The 16807-nt window shown below is 47.0% G+C and overlaps 1 protein-coding gene across 1 annotated transcript in view; it reads left to right on the forward strand.

Moving 5' to 3' along the window:
* LOC144829431 (hypoxanthine-guanine phosphoribosyltransferase) overlaps positions 1-16807 on the forward strand; it is an 887535-nt gene that overhangs the window by 848276 nt on the left and 22452 nt on the right. The gene's annotated exons all lie outside the window — the stretch shown is intronic.

A 16807-nucleotide genomic window follows, 5' to 3' on the forward strand; every position in this document is an offset into this window, starting at 1 on the left:
TATTATTTGATGAATATTATATAATATGATATCACCAAAGAGACTTGTACCATGCAAATCATTATTTAGAAATATTGGCTTAAACATTCTCTCTAGTTTTGAGAACGTGCTACAACATCTAACACCTTCATACCGACTTTACATAACAAGTTGAAAGCCACATAACCTATGGAACCCTGCTTCTGATAACTTTCACAATGAATAAACAAAATCGCTTTTGGAGAAAATGACACCAGACTCTATATCAACTCAGTCTCCTCCGCCAACTTCCACATCCTCTGCACTTTCCGAGAGATCCGTAGATGGCTCCCCATCATCACTGGTAAAGCTGTCACTCAAGCCTTAGTCACCAGCCAGCTGGACTACAGCAAGGTACGCCATGCAGGTCTCACCACCCAACTCTAAAAGAGACTCCAGGTGATACAGAACTCCGCTGCCAGTCTCATCCTAGACCTCCCTAAATAGACCCAAATCACACCCTACCTCACCTCTACTGGCTCCCGATCGAGAAAAGACACCAGTTCAAAGTGCTGATACACGCCTACAAGGCCCTCCACGACCAAGAACCAGCATACATCAACCACCACCTGAACTTCAACCAACCCTCCAGACATTTGCGCTCCTACTCCCTCGCTCACACCTCTTGCATCAGCCGAAACAACAGTGAAAGACGTTCCTTTTCCTACCTCGCCAAGTCCTGGAACGACCTTCCACTACACCTCCGAACATCATCCCTCCCGGAATTCAGAAAGCGACTCAAGACCTGGCTTTACAACTGACCCACTAAGAACACAGCACCTGGATACCGTCACAGGTGATTAGCAACGCTCTACAAATCCAAGTTGATTGATTGACAGTACTTGCCAAACTGACTTGTAAATTATATTTAAAGTATCCTTAAGGCCAATATCTATGTCAACCTTCCTTCCCTGGTGAAATCCTTCACCACGTGTGGCATATTGCAACTTAACGTGTATTCACTGACCAGCCATATGCCTAGCAAGGCTATACATCAACCCTGGGGACTTTTTGGGGTAGGCAGCTCATCTTTTACCTGCTCAGTCTCTTCCTCAGTTATATATCCCTACAGTCCTTTTCAGGAGAGAGCCTAGATAGCTGTATTTGGAGAGAAATTGCTCTTCCTTCGATAGTGTCCCCTGATATTCAGCTGGTTACTGGTATTTATAGAATGAGTGCAAAATAGAGAATATCCAGCAGAAGCTTTACTTTCTGGAACAGACTGCTAACTGTAGATTAATTACCTTAGAATATTCCCCAGATGTCATACTAAATTTGAGAAAACCTTGAGCGGTACCTGCGTGTGCCGGTAGATGGTTCCAACAGCTCCACGTCAACATCATCTGTGCCAAATGTGACATGTGCAGTGTCTATACAGAAGCTACCCCCGAACGCTGATGTCCGTGCGTTTCACTCTGCAGTGACAGTCATGGATCCAGAGAGCTACCTTGGTCACTTTTTGATCAACTAATTTCTGTCAAGGCACTTTGGTCTGATTTCAGTGTGATAGGGATAGGCCCCCTCAAAACCTACAGGATTAAACCATTGCGTAGAAAGTTAGACAGATGATCCCCATTTGATCTGTCTTTGGTACCTGGGATGGGCTTAGACTCCAAGTCTTGCTCTGCCAACTTGTCGATACACTTGGAGACATGTTGTGACAGATAGCTAAAGCTCTTCGCGGCAACAGAAGAACCTGCATCGCCCGCTCCAGATGGCTAAACAACTCGTCAGACTCTGGTTTGGTCTCTCCACCTGGTCCGACCACTGAGGAGAGTGCGTCCCTTCCAGTTGTCATGGGGAGGGCAGTTGAGGTCCTTGATCTCCAGCTCCCATAAGTGGATGTTAACCGCTTCCGTGCGGCGCCGATTCCGCCCCTGTGCTGGACATTCCAGAACAGGGTGCGGTCGTGACGGAACCGTTCCGTCATCAGCACAGCTCAGCCGTGACTGATGACGGAACGGTTCCGTCACAAGCATCGAAGGGGTTAAAACAAATGTTTTAACTGAGCCGGAGCAAACCAGTGCAGAGCACCTGCTCCCATTTAACAATGAATGCACTCACGGATGTCTTCCTGGGGGCCTGGTCCAAACCCTGTTCTGGGGTTCAAGTATATTGCCAAGTTGCATGCTGCCCCCACCCTGCGCCAGGGAACCAGACATTCTTCACCCAGCATAACACCCCGAAAGTTTTCTGTAGCCTACTACTCCCCCAGATAGAGCATCCGAAAGATCGATACACAAACAAAGATGACGGTGGTCAAACGGCTCAGCTCACAAATTCTGGTTAAGTGTAGAGACAGTCATAAGGTAATGTGTACTCAAATGGATAAACACTATGCTGCCTACATAGTATTGACAGATATATGAAAGAGAACTTTCAGATATTCACAAAATAATAGCAAGTCCAGAGTGCCACACAATTAGAATTTCTTGGTCTGTCAGTCCGACCGGTCCAAAGCTTTATCTTCATAAAACAGAAACTTGGTAGCACATAACTCAAAGTCCAAATATGAAGACACTGTGTAGGTCTGTAGTTCCAAAGGCTTTTATTTTCTAGACATTTAAACTGGTTGAAATCCACAGATTAAACAGCCTATACGAGTTTTGTCTTTTGATGACTTTTTCAAGGCTGAAAAGTCTCACAGATCAGATGCGCTCCAATAGCATCTAGCATTAAAAAACATTCTCTTCTACCTCACCTCTGAACCCTGAGGATGGAAATCCATTTATTAGGATGATTTCTTAAAGGCAAATAAGATCCACAGAAATTCAAGATCAGAGTGTGTCAAGAAATACTGAAGTTAAGTAGCAACACTGAAGTATAGACGTTGCTGTGTTGGGGGCTATGATAAGCCCATAGTTATCGTATTCGTGCGTTGCTGCACTGTCAAAAGTCCTCTCACTATAGGCGCGTGTGTCATCCTAACAAATTGATTTCGTCCTGCAGCAAACATTTCCACCGATACCACTCCTGCCCTCGTCCTCAGGAAGATTAGCACCAACCATACCCAAGTCATCCAGTTGGCTCCGGACTGAGCACGGCAAGTATGGTATCCCGAACTCGCATGCATGAGTATCCGTCCTCCTATCAGGCTGCCTCTTCAGGAGGATTTACTGTTGCAGCAACAGAACAGGGTCCTGCACCCAACCTGCAATTGCTCCATCTTTATGCTTGAAGATTGAACAGCTAAGTGTCTTTGATTTTCCTTCAGAAGCTGTGAATATTATTCTTGCAGCCAGGCGTCCTTGATGAAATCTTTATATGCCTATTGTAACAGGTTTGTGGCTCGGTATTCAACAAAGAATGTTGAGCCACTTCATGCAAAACTGCCTGAGGTCTTCCTGTTTGTGGTTTTGGCCCAGTAAGGCCTGGTACTGGGCACGGTTAAGGGGTATTTGTCCACTATCTCTGCTTTAATGCAGTTGCAGGATAAGCCGTCCCGGTTCACGTCACCCGTTGTGACTCAGTTCTTGAAAGGGTTGCAGCATTTGCTTCCGCCTTCTCTTTTCATTATGCACCAGCGGGATTTGAATTTGGTATGGACTTAGCTGATGTTTTCTCCCTTTGAACCCATACATAGCTGTTCTCTGACTTCTGACCCTTAAGACAGTTTTGGTTGTCATTTCATCGACTCAGAAGGTGAGCGAGCTATAATCCCTCTCCATTCTACCAGGGCAAACTGGTTCTTCAAATTAAAACCTCTGTTTTACCTAAATTGGTGACTTCCTCCCACGTTGGTCAGATGATCCCCCTTCTGACATTCTTTGCTCCCCCTCATGTCACTAATGAAGAGGAAAGGCTCCATTGTTTGGATCTAAAGAGAGCCCTTAGTTTTTATACCGATCGTACCAAAGAAGATAGACTAGACAATTACATTTTCATGTGATTCACTGGAGCAAAGAAAGTCAAGGGCTTAGGGAGCCAGTTCTCTATGGATTTTGCATAAACATCTGCTACGCATTGACAGAAAAGCCACCTCCTGAAAGCTTGAGGGATCGCTCCACTAGAGTCAAGGCTGCATCGGCAATGAGGGTGCTTGTCCTAGGCATTTGCCAGGCGGCTACGTGGATGACGTTTCACACGTTCACAAATCACTATTTTATGGACACTCCGGTCCATTGATTTTTTGCTTGCTTGGTCCTGCAGAACTTTTTGGTTTAAGCCAATTACGGCCCTCCTCCGGTGAGGTTATTGCTGTGGTATCTATTCTAAGGTAAGGAATCTGTGGTTAGAACTCTCTTCCTGAAGACCAAGTTACGTAACTTTTGGTAACACCTTTTCTGATAGACTATCTAACCACAGATTCCTTATAGCCCTCCTCTTCCTCGTTGCTGTGAAAACTGGAATCCTTCTCTGTAAGGTCCTTCTTAGTCAGCACACTGGTCACAACCCTTCTGATGTGGTTCTGCAAGCGTAATGTGCCACGCTGGGGTGGTGCTTATATAGGCACTGTGCACATCACATTCGGCGCGAACAGTGTGGATGCAGAGCAGTGAGCGCCACCTGTCAGCATGCAGAGGTACAGCTGATGTCTGTTCCGTTCTTTACACAACTTCAGACTTGGATCCAGGTTGTATGATGAGGCATGTGAAATTCTGGAAGCATGGAATGTAGTGGTGGTAATCACAAAAGAGATCCAATTGGAGGTGCCGTGCAAATCCTACAGATGAATATGAAAGTCCAGACTTACCTAGTGTGGCTTTCTTGGGTACTAGAAATACTGCCAGCACGAGCACTGATACTAGAACCACTGCTAGGAACGACAATATTGCCTAAAAACTATCCATGACCTTGCCACCCTCTTCTCACATTTTGAGGCCATTAGATGAGCTAGCCACAAATAAAGTCACTTCTGCTGCTTTTCAGAGTTGCATTTGAAAACGGGCTGTAGGAGTAGCACATTAAAACAGACCACAGAAACAAACTTCAAAAAAGCAGATTACAAAACAGACTACCAAAATTTCCATATTAAGTTTACATCTCCCATGAAAATGAATCCTTGCACCTTAAATGTATGTTGATTTTTCAGAGAAGCCAGTTTACATACGGCCCAGATTTTGGCAGAATTTATTTCGTAGTCTCTGCAAAAGATATTTGAACAGATTACATTTTCACATGGGGCAAACACTGGTCTTGGCAGCCATGCCTCACTATGGAAAGGTTGGTGTCCATAAAATAGGTTTCTGGAACATTCAGCATGCTGCGTGGAAGCGGGGGCCCAAATAAACATCTGTTTATCTATTGAGGAATGCATGCAAGCGCATACATGTGACATCTGAGCACAAAAAGCAGTAAAAACCAAAAAGCGTCAGCGTTTTTAATGGTTTGTGCTTGTGTTATTTAATTGCCGAAACTTCATAGAATTCTCAGCTCACAAAAATACAGGTCAAGAGTGCACTGCTGTACACTGAAGGCATACGGTTCTCAATCTGTGTGCTTGGTGCACGGCGCCCCTGGCTACTTTTCACGGCACACAGATTGGGAACCACTGGTGGCAGGGGAATGCCTGGTTTTCTTTTTGATACAAGATAGGGGTCTCAGTGAAAAAGTATCACAAGTACACAAACGAACAGTATATGAGAACAAAGTTTTAAAAAAGAATAAATCACAAACAAGTACTTTAACACACTGTTATTTAATCACAATGTGCTTATTCATGATACATAAAGCAGATTACTAGCACAATTGTCATAGTGCCCCAAGGAAGGGAAAGGTAAGGGACGGTGTTTGTGTAAGGGAGGGATGTGCAAGGTAGGTCATAGTGAAAACATTAGTAACAGTACATAATTCATAAAAAACCCGATACAGCTGGCGTCAGAGCACTGAGCCAGTGAAATAAGGGAGCAACTAATGCTTCGACAATTAAAAAGAAACCATGTTATCGATGCTAATATTTGATATTTATAATGGTGGTTGCATCGACTGGTGTGTAGTAGTAGCCATCGACATTTCGACCCCAAGACTATAATGGTAGGTATACGTCACACCTTAAAGCGGGGGTCTTCATCAGGACAAAAAGAGACCCAGGGGAACACTGATTTCTCATGGAAAGTTGGGCTGTTTAGCTCTCAACACAGCGATACAAAAGGGGATGATGGACGGAGCGCTTGAACAAATCAAACACTCACCCCCAGTCAACTGATCTGGGTTTAATCCATCACCATTCTTTAGTTCATTCAGCCACCCCAGTTCAGACATGGCTATATGCAAATCAGTCTGACCCTGTGCCTCATGGGAACAGTCCAGCCCGAACTGCCAAGCCATGTCTTCCCTGGTCCGGAAACAAGCATCCTGGGACCGGTTTTGGATTCATAATCCTTCTCAGCCAGGCTATCTTGAATCCAGTGGCCAAGTGAACAAGGGACTCACGTCTGAGCATACCCTGCCACACTTAGGGCGAACAAAGCGATACAAAAGGGGATGATGGACGGAGCGCTTGAACAAATCAAACACTCACCCCCAGTCAACTGATCTGGGTTTAATCCATCACCATTCTTTAGTTCACTCAGCCACCCCAGTTCAGACATGGCTTTATGCAAATCAGTCTGACCCTGTGCCTCATGGGAACAGTCCAGCCCGAACTGCCAAGCCATGTTTTCCTGGACCGGAAACAAGCATCCTGGGACCGGTTTCGGATTCATAATCCTCATCAGCCAGGCTATCTTGAATCCAGTGGCCAAGTGAACAAGGGACTCACGTCTGAGCATACCCTGCCACAGTATGGTCAGACTGATTTGCATATAGCCATGTCTTAACTGGGGTGGCAGAGTGGGCTAAAGAATGGTGATGGATCAAACCCAAATCTTTTGACTGGGTGTGGGTGTTTGATTGGTTCAGATGCTCCGTCCATCACCACCCCCTTTTGTACCGCTTTGGCCGCCATAAGTGTGGCAGGGTATGCTCAGACGTGAGTCCCTTGCTCACTTTGCCACTGTATTCAAGCAAGCCGGGCTGAAGACGGCTGTAATGCCAGAAACCGGTCCTCTGAAGCTTGTTTCCGGTCCAGGGAAGGCATGGCTTGGCAGTTCGGGCTGGACTGTTCCTATGAGGCACAGGGTCAGACTGATTTGCATATAGCCATGTCTGAACTGGGGTGGCAGAGTGGGCTAAAGAATGGTGATGGATCAAACCCAAATCTTTTGACTGGGTGTGGGTGTTTGATTGGTTCAGATGCTCCGTCCATCACCACCCCCTTTTGTACCGCTTTGGCCGCCATAAGTGTGGCAGGGTATGCTCAGACGTGAGTCCCTTGCTCACTTTGCCACTGGATTCAAGCAAGCCGGGCTGAAGACGGCTGTAATGCCAGAAACCGGTCCTCGGAAGCTTGTTTCCGGTCCAGGGAAGGCATGGCTTGGCAGTTCAGGCTGGACTGTTCCCATGAGGCACAGGATCAGACTGATTTGCATATAGCCATGTCTGAACTGGGGTGGCAGAGTGGGCTAAAGAACGGTGATGGATCAAACCCAAATCTTTTGACTGGGTGTGGGTGTTTGATTGGTTCAGATGCTCCGTCCATCACCACCCCCTTTTGTACCGCTTTGGCCGCCATAAGTGTGGCAGGGTATGCTCAGACGTGAGTCCCTTGCTGACTTTGCCACTGGATTCAAGCAAGCCGGGCTGAAGACGGTTGTAATGCCAGAAACCGGTCCTCGGAAGCTTGTTTCCGGTCCAGGGAAGGCATGGCTTGGCAGTTCGGGCTGGACTGTTCCCATGAGGCACAGGGTCAGACTGATTTACATATAGCCATGTCTGAACTGGGGTGGCAGAGTGGGCTAAAGAATGGTGATCAAACCCAAATCTTTTGACTGGGTGTGGGTGTTTGATTGGTTCAGATGCTCCGTCCATCACCACCCCCTTTTGTATAGCTCTCAACACAGGCAGGAGAACGAAGAAAAAGTACGTCCAATTAACCGAATGAAATTGCAAGGATCAATATATATTGGATCCAATAGATTGACTTGTGAATACCAAGTTCAGTGAAATGCCAGAGTGGTCATCATCTTTTATATTTTCAAAGTTGTCTCGAATCTTAACATGTTAGGGGGTAATTATTCCATCCTAGGTATTCCATCAATGCACGGGCCAAAAGGGGATCTATCCGTGCCTCATCAAAGTGAAATGTCCGCTGCCGCGGTATTCATAAGCTAAATGCACCTGCAATGGCACGTGTCCGCTGTGCGTAAATCACAGTGGAAACTGTAACCCTTGTCGTGGTAACTGTATCCCTCATCGTGGTAACTGTATCCCTCGTCATGGTATAAACATCCCCACAAAAGCTGCCTGATTCGCGGATCAGGCAGCTTTTGTGGGGATGTTTGAAGAATAATGATCTGCTGCACCGTTAAGAGCGCACTCCCATATTGAGGGACGGACGGATCCTCTTCGGGCCTCTGCCAGCATACAGTGAAAGGTGGGACAAGTGCAGATAGAACATCAATACCACGACGAGGGATACAGTCACAAACACTGTCCCTTACCTTTCCCTTCCTTGGGGCGCTATGACAATTGTGCCAGTAATCTGCTTTATGTATCATGAATAAGCACATTGTGATTAAATAAGTGTGTTGAAGTACTTGTTTGTGATTTATTCTTTTTCAAAACGTTGTTCTCATATACTGTTCGTTTGTGTACTTGTGATACTTTTCCACTGGGACCCCCTATCTTGTATCATACAGCACCCATGTCCCTAGTGACTCTATTGGGTAAAACCCCCCTTGTTTAATGGTTTTCTTTTTGGCCATTATCTAGCTATGTTCCAACACAAGACTAATATTAAACTCTGGGATAGAGAACAGCTTTCGGAAAAAAACAGTGCCAATCTGGGTTTAAAGTATGGGTGTGTCCTTGCACCGCCTCTGTGGTTATTATGAATAAAATTAATAAGGCAGCATTTGAAAGAAGAGGGAAGCCTTCAAAAGGTTGCTTTTTAAATGACCTGAAGATAGATTAGCCACCAGGAAATACGTGGGTGTACTGTTTAATGAAAAGAGAGTATTTCATAAAAACAAAAAAAGAAGCAATTAAGACTGTAATTGGAGCGATATATATATATATATATATATAGGTAAGGGATAGAAACTGATGCAGGAAATGGAGCTACCATTTTGGAACAACTTCAGTGAAAATTGCTCCGCTCCCTGTCTTGCTACCATAGGCTACCCAAGAGCTCAGTTAGGTTAGAGTGTTATCTGACCAGGCTAATATATATATATATATATATATATATATATATATATAGATATAGATATATAGATATAGATATATAGATATATATATATATATATATAGATATATATATATATATATATATATATATATATCTATATATATATCTATCTATATACCTATATATATCTATATACCTATATATATCTATATACCTATATATATCTATATACCTATATATATCTATATATCTATATATATATATATATATATATATATAGATATATATATCAAGGCTAGTTTCTGAAATAGTGCTTTAGGACGAGGAGTTCAGACCAGAGTTCGCTCAGGCGTTCGCAAAAGGCTATAAGCTTCAGCCTCAAACACTTTTAACCCCTGGTACAACTTTTTCCAGAGGGCATTAGTAAATTTGAATACATTCATACTGTGGGATAGTGGATTCTTGTTTGCAAGCTTTAAAACTAGTATGTATTTTAATACTCATCTAATGAGTTTTGATATGGAGCATTTTGATTTGTGTAAAAAGCAATTGGGTGAATACAAAGAGCAAGATATCTATATTTCGCCATGAATAGAATACCTAGATATACATCTGGAAGAAATTGTTTATTCCAATCGCTCCTACCTAGTGTAAGGGAAACGTATGATCTGGTGTTAAGAGGGCACTGGAGTGTAAGTTGTGAATTTTTTTAAAAAGGAATCCCTAAATCACAACTTCTGAAGCTGCAAGGGGCTGGAAACAAACCGCTTTCAATAGGCATTTACTCCATCTAGGTGTTCGCTTCTGCAAAGAGGTAACGCTGTACTATTTGCTGGAAGACAATATGCATTTAAAGTGGGTATTGACTTGCATAATATTTGCTCAGAATTAATTTTTTTTACATTTATTTATTTTTTATTTTATTTTTTTACTCATGTGATATCCAGTTTATTGTGATCCTACCTTAAAGTATTTCTATCCTTGCCAAAAATCAGCACAAGTCTCAGTAGATTTCTTTTAAGTTTTACACCGGAGCCATGATGGTATATCATCTGGTATATAAAAACAGTCCTCATGTCAGCCTCAAGATATATGATATTATTTTCCTAAACTTATAGCCTTTTTATCCTCTCATATAAGTATTTGAGCAAACACACTCCACATATCTGGTGTCTTCTTATCATTCTTTGTTTTATAGTAACACCATACAGGAAACCAAATGTTCCGTAATTCAGATAAAATACCCCCAGCACTCGACTAACTTTGAGTAACTGTCATACATCTCCCAATCCACCTCCACCCTTCAATCTGTCAGAGGGCCGGCTGCCCACAAACGCACACACCGGCCCAAGTGGGCCAGTGCGTGCACCCGCAAGCGACCAGCCCTCACCGACAAACCAAAAAGCAAAAACAATTTGAGAGACATGTACGGCAGTTTTAAAAAAAAAAATGTTTTAATTTGTTTTATTGGCATTTATAACAGAAAATTACAGAAGGAACAAAGGAAAAAGAGAGCTTGAGCAATCAGCACGGTCCTTGACAGTCCTCGTGAATAACAAAAAAGCAGGGCATGAGCATATAGTAAACAATATAAAAAATACACAGATAATGGAATGACGCATTTATATTACAACATACTGCAGGTTGGGACATCTTGTATCCGGAGATCCAGGTTCTGTGTATAAATCACCATTCACCCTAGCGCTCGGAGGGGGCACCCGTGGGACACATCGCCAAAGGGCATTACCCTCCCTCCCCACCTGTGGACAGTCAGTATCGAACGATATACGTAGCGTTGTCTGCTATTGCAGTCAGGACAGTGCCAGTCATCGGGGGAGAATTGTCCTCATCCGTCTCATCGTCACATGTGCGGCGTCTTATCAGTGAACCGGGACCAGTAGTTTTTATGCCTATTACGTGGTGGAAGCCGGTCACTATACAGTTCCGTCTACGTGCAGCAAAAAGTAATTTCCCTAGTCCACTGTGCTAATGTGGGGACTGGGTCCCGCATCCAGGTACATGCGATACACCGTTTGGCAATCAGGAAAGCCATATCTACCAGTCTCCTATACATGGGATGGGGGGGCTTGGAGTATCCCAATATGGCCAACAGTGAGTCGGGAGTCAATGTGAGGTGTGTGATCTCGTTAACTTCATGGTACACTGAGTGCCAAAAGGCGAGGATATCCAGGCAAGACCATGCGACATGAATAAAATCGGTGAGTAAAACCCTACATCTCTCACACTGAGCGCTGTCCCGTAGTCCATATCTATGTAGTCTGTCAGGGGTGTAGTATACCCTGTTGAGATATTTAAAGTGCTGCAGTCTGTGGCGACTGTCCAGAGATATTCTTCTCGTACTCGTGCAGCAATACTGCCACGTCTCCTCCCCCAGTTCAATTCCCAAGTCAGCTTGCCACGCCATTCTCGGTTTGGCATATTCCGCCGACCTCTCAGAGAGGGCAATGCGATATAGATTGGTGATTAGTTTAGAAGGAGCTTTAGCATTGACAATGTAGTCAAAGGCTGACACTATCGCAGGTTCCTCCATATCGTCCCCTAGTAAGCCCCTAAGAGCGAGCCGTACTCTGTGGAACTGGAAGCGTGATAGAAGGGAGTGCGTCCTGTCCTCCGTCTCGATCTCACTCCAACTCCAAGCACACCCCCCAGAAAAAAGGTCTCCCATAGTATTGATCTGCAGCCCCTTCAGAGCCTCCACTACTCCTTTATCCCTACGTGGTGGCAACCACGCGCACCAATCCACAGGTGCGTATAGGAGACTACACGCCTGAATATCCATCATGTGGTGCCAGGCATGCGTGACAACATTTAGAGAATCCAGGAGACCTGTTCTGTGATCCGGTGGTCTGGATAACAGTGCCGGCAAGGGCGGCGGGTCCGCCACAATTGACTCGATACGTATATGTGGAATGTTCACTGGCCAGTGAATCCAATGGTAAGCGTGTGCGCATTGCGCCGCACTCTAGTAAAGCTCTAAATCCAGGGCTTCCAGCCCTCCCGCCTCGTATGGACGCATTAATATTTTCCATGCTGCTCGGGGCTGCTTCCCGGCCCAGGCCAGGCGCACCATTGATGATTGTAACTGCTGGTAAAAAAGTCACGATAAAACCTTAGGGATGTTGCTGAATAAAAACAAGAAGCGCGGAAGAACTACCATTTTCATTAGGGAGATTCGCCCCAGCAGCGATAGTGGGAGAGCTATCAATCTCTCCGTATCCTCCTCGAGCTTTGAGACCGCCACCCCATAATTCTCACGCAGGACCACTTCCGAGTCCGTGTGGAGACGAATCCCCAAGTACCGAACTGGGTCCGTGGACTACTGAATAGGATAGTCCGGTTCAAAGGGCTGCGTGGCTGGCGTGAGTGGAAACATAAGGGACTTCCTCCAGTCATCGTGGATCCCCGATAGTGAGCTAAACAAGACCACCTCTCGGAGTACAGCCGCAGGTGCACCTCCGGATCTCTGACATAGAGAACGGTGTCGTCAGCATACGTAGATAAGATCAAATTATAGGTGGGGAATCGAATCCCTCTGTGGCCATGATATTCATGCAAGGCGCAGGCTAAAGGCTCAGCGACCAATGCGTATAATATGGGGGAGAGGGAGCATCCCTGCCTCGTGCCTCTGCTGATCTGTATAGGGTCAGTGGTGAGAGAACCTCTGCGTATGTGGGCAGACGGGCAGGTGTACAGCGTAGCCAGCAGCCGCAGAAACCGCTCACCCACCCCCATGCGACTCAGAACATGGTGAAGGAACGACACCTCGACGGAGTCGAAGGCCTTCTCCATGTCGAGGAAGACCGCCACAGCAGGGACCTCAGGGCGTGTGTGTTGGAAAGCCGCGAAGACCGTCCGTAGATTATACGTAAGATTTTGTGTCGGTACCATGGGGGCGAGGCGGTTGGCAATTAATTTCGCAGGTATCTTCGCATCAACGTTTAGCAGAAATAGAGGGCGATAAGAGGTGCAGTCTCCCGAGTCCTTATCCGGTTTGAGAATCGCAACTAAGATAGCTTCGCGTAGAGTAGGCGGCATCGTGGCAGTGTCCGCCATGTCCTCGCAGAGGGAAAGGAGATGTGGTATCAATAAATCCGAATAGGCCTTGTAAAAGACCGCAGATAGGCCATCCCTGCCCGGGGCGTCGCCAGCCCTGCCCGGGGCGCCGCCAGCCCTCATCGCCGATAATGCCAAAACTATTTCTTCCCGCTCTATCGGTCATGCCAGGAACTCTCGTTCCACGGTAGATAACCAAGGGAGCTCATGGTGGGTTAGATAATCCAGTATGCGCTCCTCAGGTGCAGTGCCTCTCGAAGCGTACATTTTCGTATAATATTCCGGGAAACGTTCCGCCACCTGTTCATCGGGGAGCAGCTCCTCAGTTGCAGAAGACCTCATAACAGGGGTTGCCGTTCTGTCCCGTCGGCGCCTAGCCAGATGCGCAAGAACCGCACCAGGACGATCTCCTTCCCCATACACCCTAGCAGTTGCGTATTTTCCCAGATGCTTGATCCTCGGAATCAGCCTCCTCATTGTATTCGCGTAGCGTGTGAGCTATCTCTTGGGCCAGTGCCTCACTACTATTGTGAACTTGTTTTCGCTCCAGTTCCCCAAGTTTCGATTCCAAGGTACGCAGCCTGCCCCTGAGCGATCTGAGGACTCCCGCATGTTTTGAAATAGTGACCCCTCTAACGTACACCTTGAACGCCTCCCATACAGTCTGGAACGAGTCTACGGAGCCCATGTTAGTTTCAAAAAATGTCTCAATGGCCACCGCCAGCTCCTCCTTAAAGGAGACTTCCAGCAGCGAGTACGGAGGGAAGCGCCAAGCAAATGGTGGGATGCGCTTCGCTGGAACCGCCATCGTCAACAGTATAGGGGAGTGGTCTGAATATGTACGTGGTAAAATAGAGCAAGCGCGTACCATTCGAGTAAGGTGTGTCGTAGCCAACCAGTAATCTATCCTGGTATATATGTTGTGTGGGGCCGAATAGTGCGTGTAACCTCCTTGCATGGGGTGCAGGTGTCTCCATAAGTCATGCGAACCATTTGAGATTCTAGCGCTCTAGCCGAGGCCGAGTGGCGGTGGTCGGGGCCGTCCGATCTGTCTAAGTGTGGTTGTCTAATCATGCTAAAGTCGCCCCCTAGAGCACGTCCCCGTTTGCGTACTTCTCAACCTTTGCCCCTAAGTCCATGTAGAAGTCAGGGTTGTCATAATTGGTATTCACTACAAAGACATCGATGCCCTTACCGCAACACCGCGTGATGGTATATCGTCTGTCGCCGTCATCTTAATGCGTGTCTTCGGGTTGACCCACGTGAGCACCCCCCTGGCGTGCGATGTGAACCCAGCCGCATGTGTGTTCCCCAGCAGGCCTCTGTAACGGAGAATATGACTGTCAGGGTGTAGGTGCGTCTCCTGTAATAGTGCGATATCAACTCCACGCCATGCAAGACATTGCAATACCTTTCGGACCTTTCTGTGGTAGTTAAGACCCCAGACGTTCCAGGTTAGCAACGTCAGAGTTATCCCCAGTGGTGTCCGTCCTGTCTACGGCGGTCTGAGTGCCTGTTCCAAAGTATGTGCCTGCATATGTATCCCAACACTGTGTAGTGCCCAAAACATGCGAGTTGACCTATCGAGATTGCCCATTAGCATCAAACAAATTAAGCAGCATGAAAATAATACATACCGTCCCCCAATCCCTCCACCCGCTCCCACCCACGCCTGCCCGTCCCCAACTAGGCTGCGAGCAACCCTCCTCCCCATCTTAGCTACCCTCCTCTCCCAGAACCCTCTCGACAAACCCCAAAACCACTCAAAAACCCAAACAAAACTTTTTTCCAGATTCAGTGGTAAACACACAGAGGCAGAGGCAGCCAACAAAATGCTAACTCTGTTAGATCAAAAAGTAAATTTAAAGCTGCACACCCCTCCCTCGTCTCCGTGCAAGGTATACAATACAATTTGCATGTAATGAAAAGGTGCAGCGAAGATGCAGACCCAGCATGAAAAAATACAATACTGTCGTTACAAATCCTGTAGTACAATCCCAAGCCTGAGAAAAATAATGTAGTGGATTTGTGGTGCATGGGTGTCTAGCTCCTCCGTCAGTATAGGAATATATCAGGGGGTCATACCTAACACCCAACAGTTCTTTCCCCCAGAGCAAACCATCATCCATTTAACTGCACCCCTCCAATGTGTCCTGATATCGCCGCTCCCCCACAATTATTCACATCTCCACCCCCAAGCCCCCACCCCACCCCCCCCCCGACCCAATAAGATGCAAAGCCAAAAACGTTCCTAGTCTGCGAGTGTCTGTTATTCCAGGTCATCCGCGGAGCCTCCCGCTGCCTCATTCGATCCGTCCTGTGAGGATCGGCTCTCTTTGCACCAGTCCTTCAGGGCCTTCTGCAATGCCTTAGGGTCCGTGAATATCAGGGAATTCCCCTGCCTGTTGATCCTCAACTTCGCCGGGTACAACATCGCCTAATCTGCGCCCATCTCCTGGAGCTGTCGTTTCATCGGTTGGAACTGGCGTCGGGCCTCCTGTACTCTTGGAGTGAAATCCGGGAACAGTGAAAGCGTCGAGCCCTCATATCGAAGTGGTTGTTTCTCCCTTGCGAGACGCAATGCCACGTCGCGATCCCTATAGTTAAGCAATTTCGCTATAATGGGCTAAGGCGAAGCACCCGGCTTCGGCCGCGGGCCGAGCGAGCGGTGTGCACGTTCTATCACAAACATGGCGGGAAAAACTGAGTCACCCAGGAGAGATTTCAGGAGTTTTTCAATAAATATTTCCATGTTCCCAGCCTGCGTGGACTCCGGCAAGCCTGTAATGCGAAGGTTGCATCTCCGGGAGCGGGCCTTAAGATCCTCCGTCGTGTCCTGAAGCGCCTGCATCACTCTGGCCAGTTGTTTACCCTCAGAGTCCAGAGAGGTCTGGGCTTCCTCCACCTCCGTAAGCCTGCGCTGGGGCGTGTTTATCAAGTCTCTCCTCCGTGCGGTAGGTGCGTCCATCTTGGTGCCCAAAGAAGCAATACCCCCCTGGAGACCCTTTTCCATTGCCAGTAGCAGAGTGCGCATAACTTGTGGGGGAGGAGGGGGTCATCAGTAGGTTCACGCTCTCCCTGCCGCCGTGTTGCCTGTCTTGGTGCCCTTAGGATCAAAGGACAGTTTCGACTGAGTCCTGTCGGTGTGCCCCATTCTCACCAGGCCCAGTACTCGCCCGACCTCCGGCACTGGTACTCTGTTCTGCACAGTATAGGATTGTGCCAAACCGCCCCAGGGCCAACAGCCTCGCCCCGAGTCCAAATCCCGGCCAGGGGGGGGGGGCGTGCGGGCCAAACTCACTCTCTGCAGTGTCCGCGGGAGGTAAACTGCACGAGGTCACAGTATGGAAGCCTCGGAGAAGGGTTAACTCGCAGGATGGATTAAGGATCGTTGGCGAGACGAGGGAGCTCCAGGCCCAAGCAGCCATCTTGGTTGCGAGCTGGCTCCGCCCCCCCCCCTTTTTTTAAATGTATTATTATGAGGATGAAATCCGCCCATTAAGAAATTGAGGTAATCAGCTGTACTGCCAGAGGTGGGAGGTCCAT

This window comes from Lissotriton helveticus, chromosome 4_1 (genome assembly GCF_964261635.1).
Source record: "Lissotriton helveticus chromosome 4_1, aLisHel1.1, whole genome shotgun sequence".
Lineage (NCBI taxonomy): Eukaryota > Metazoa > Chordata > Amphibia > Caudata > Salamandridae > Lissotriton > Lissotriton helveticus.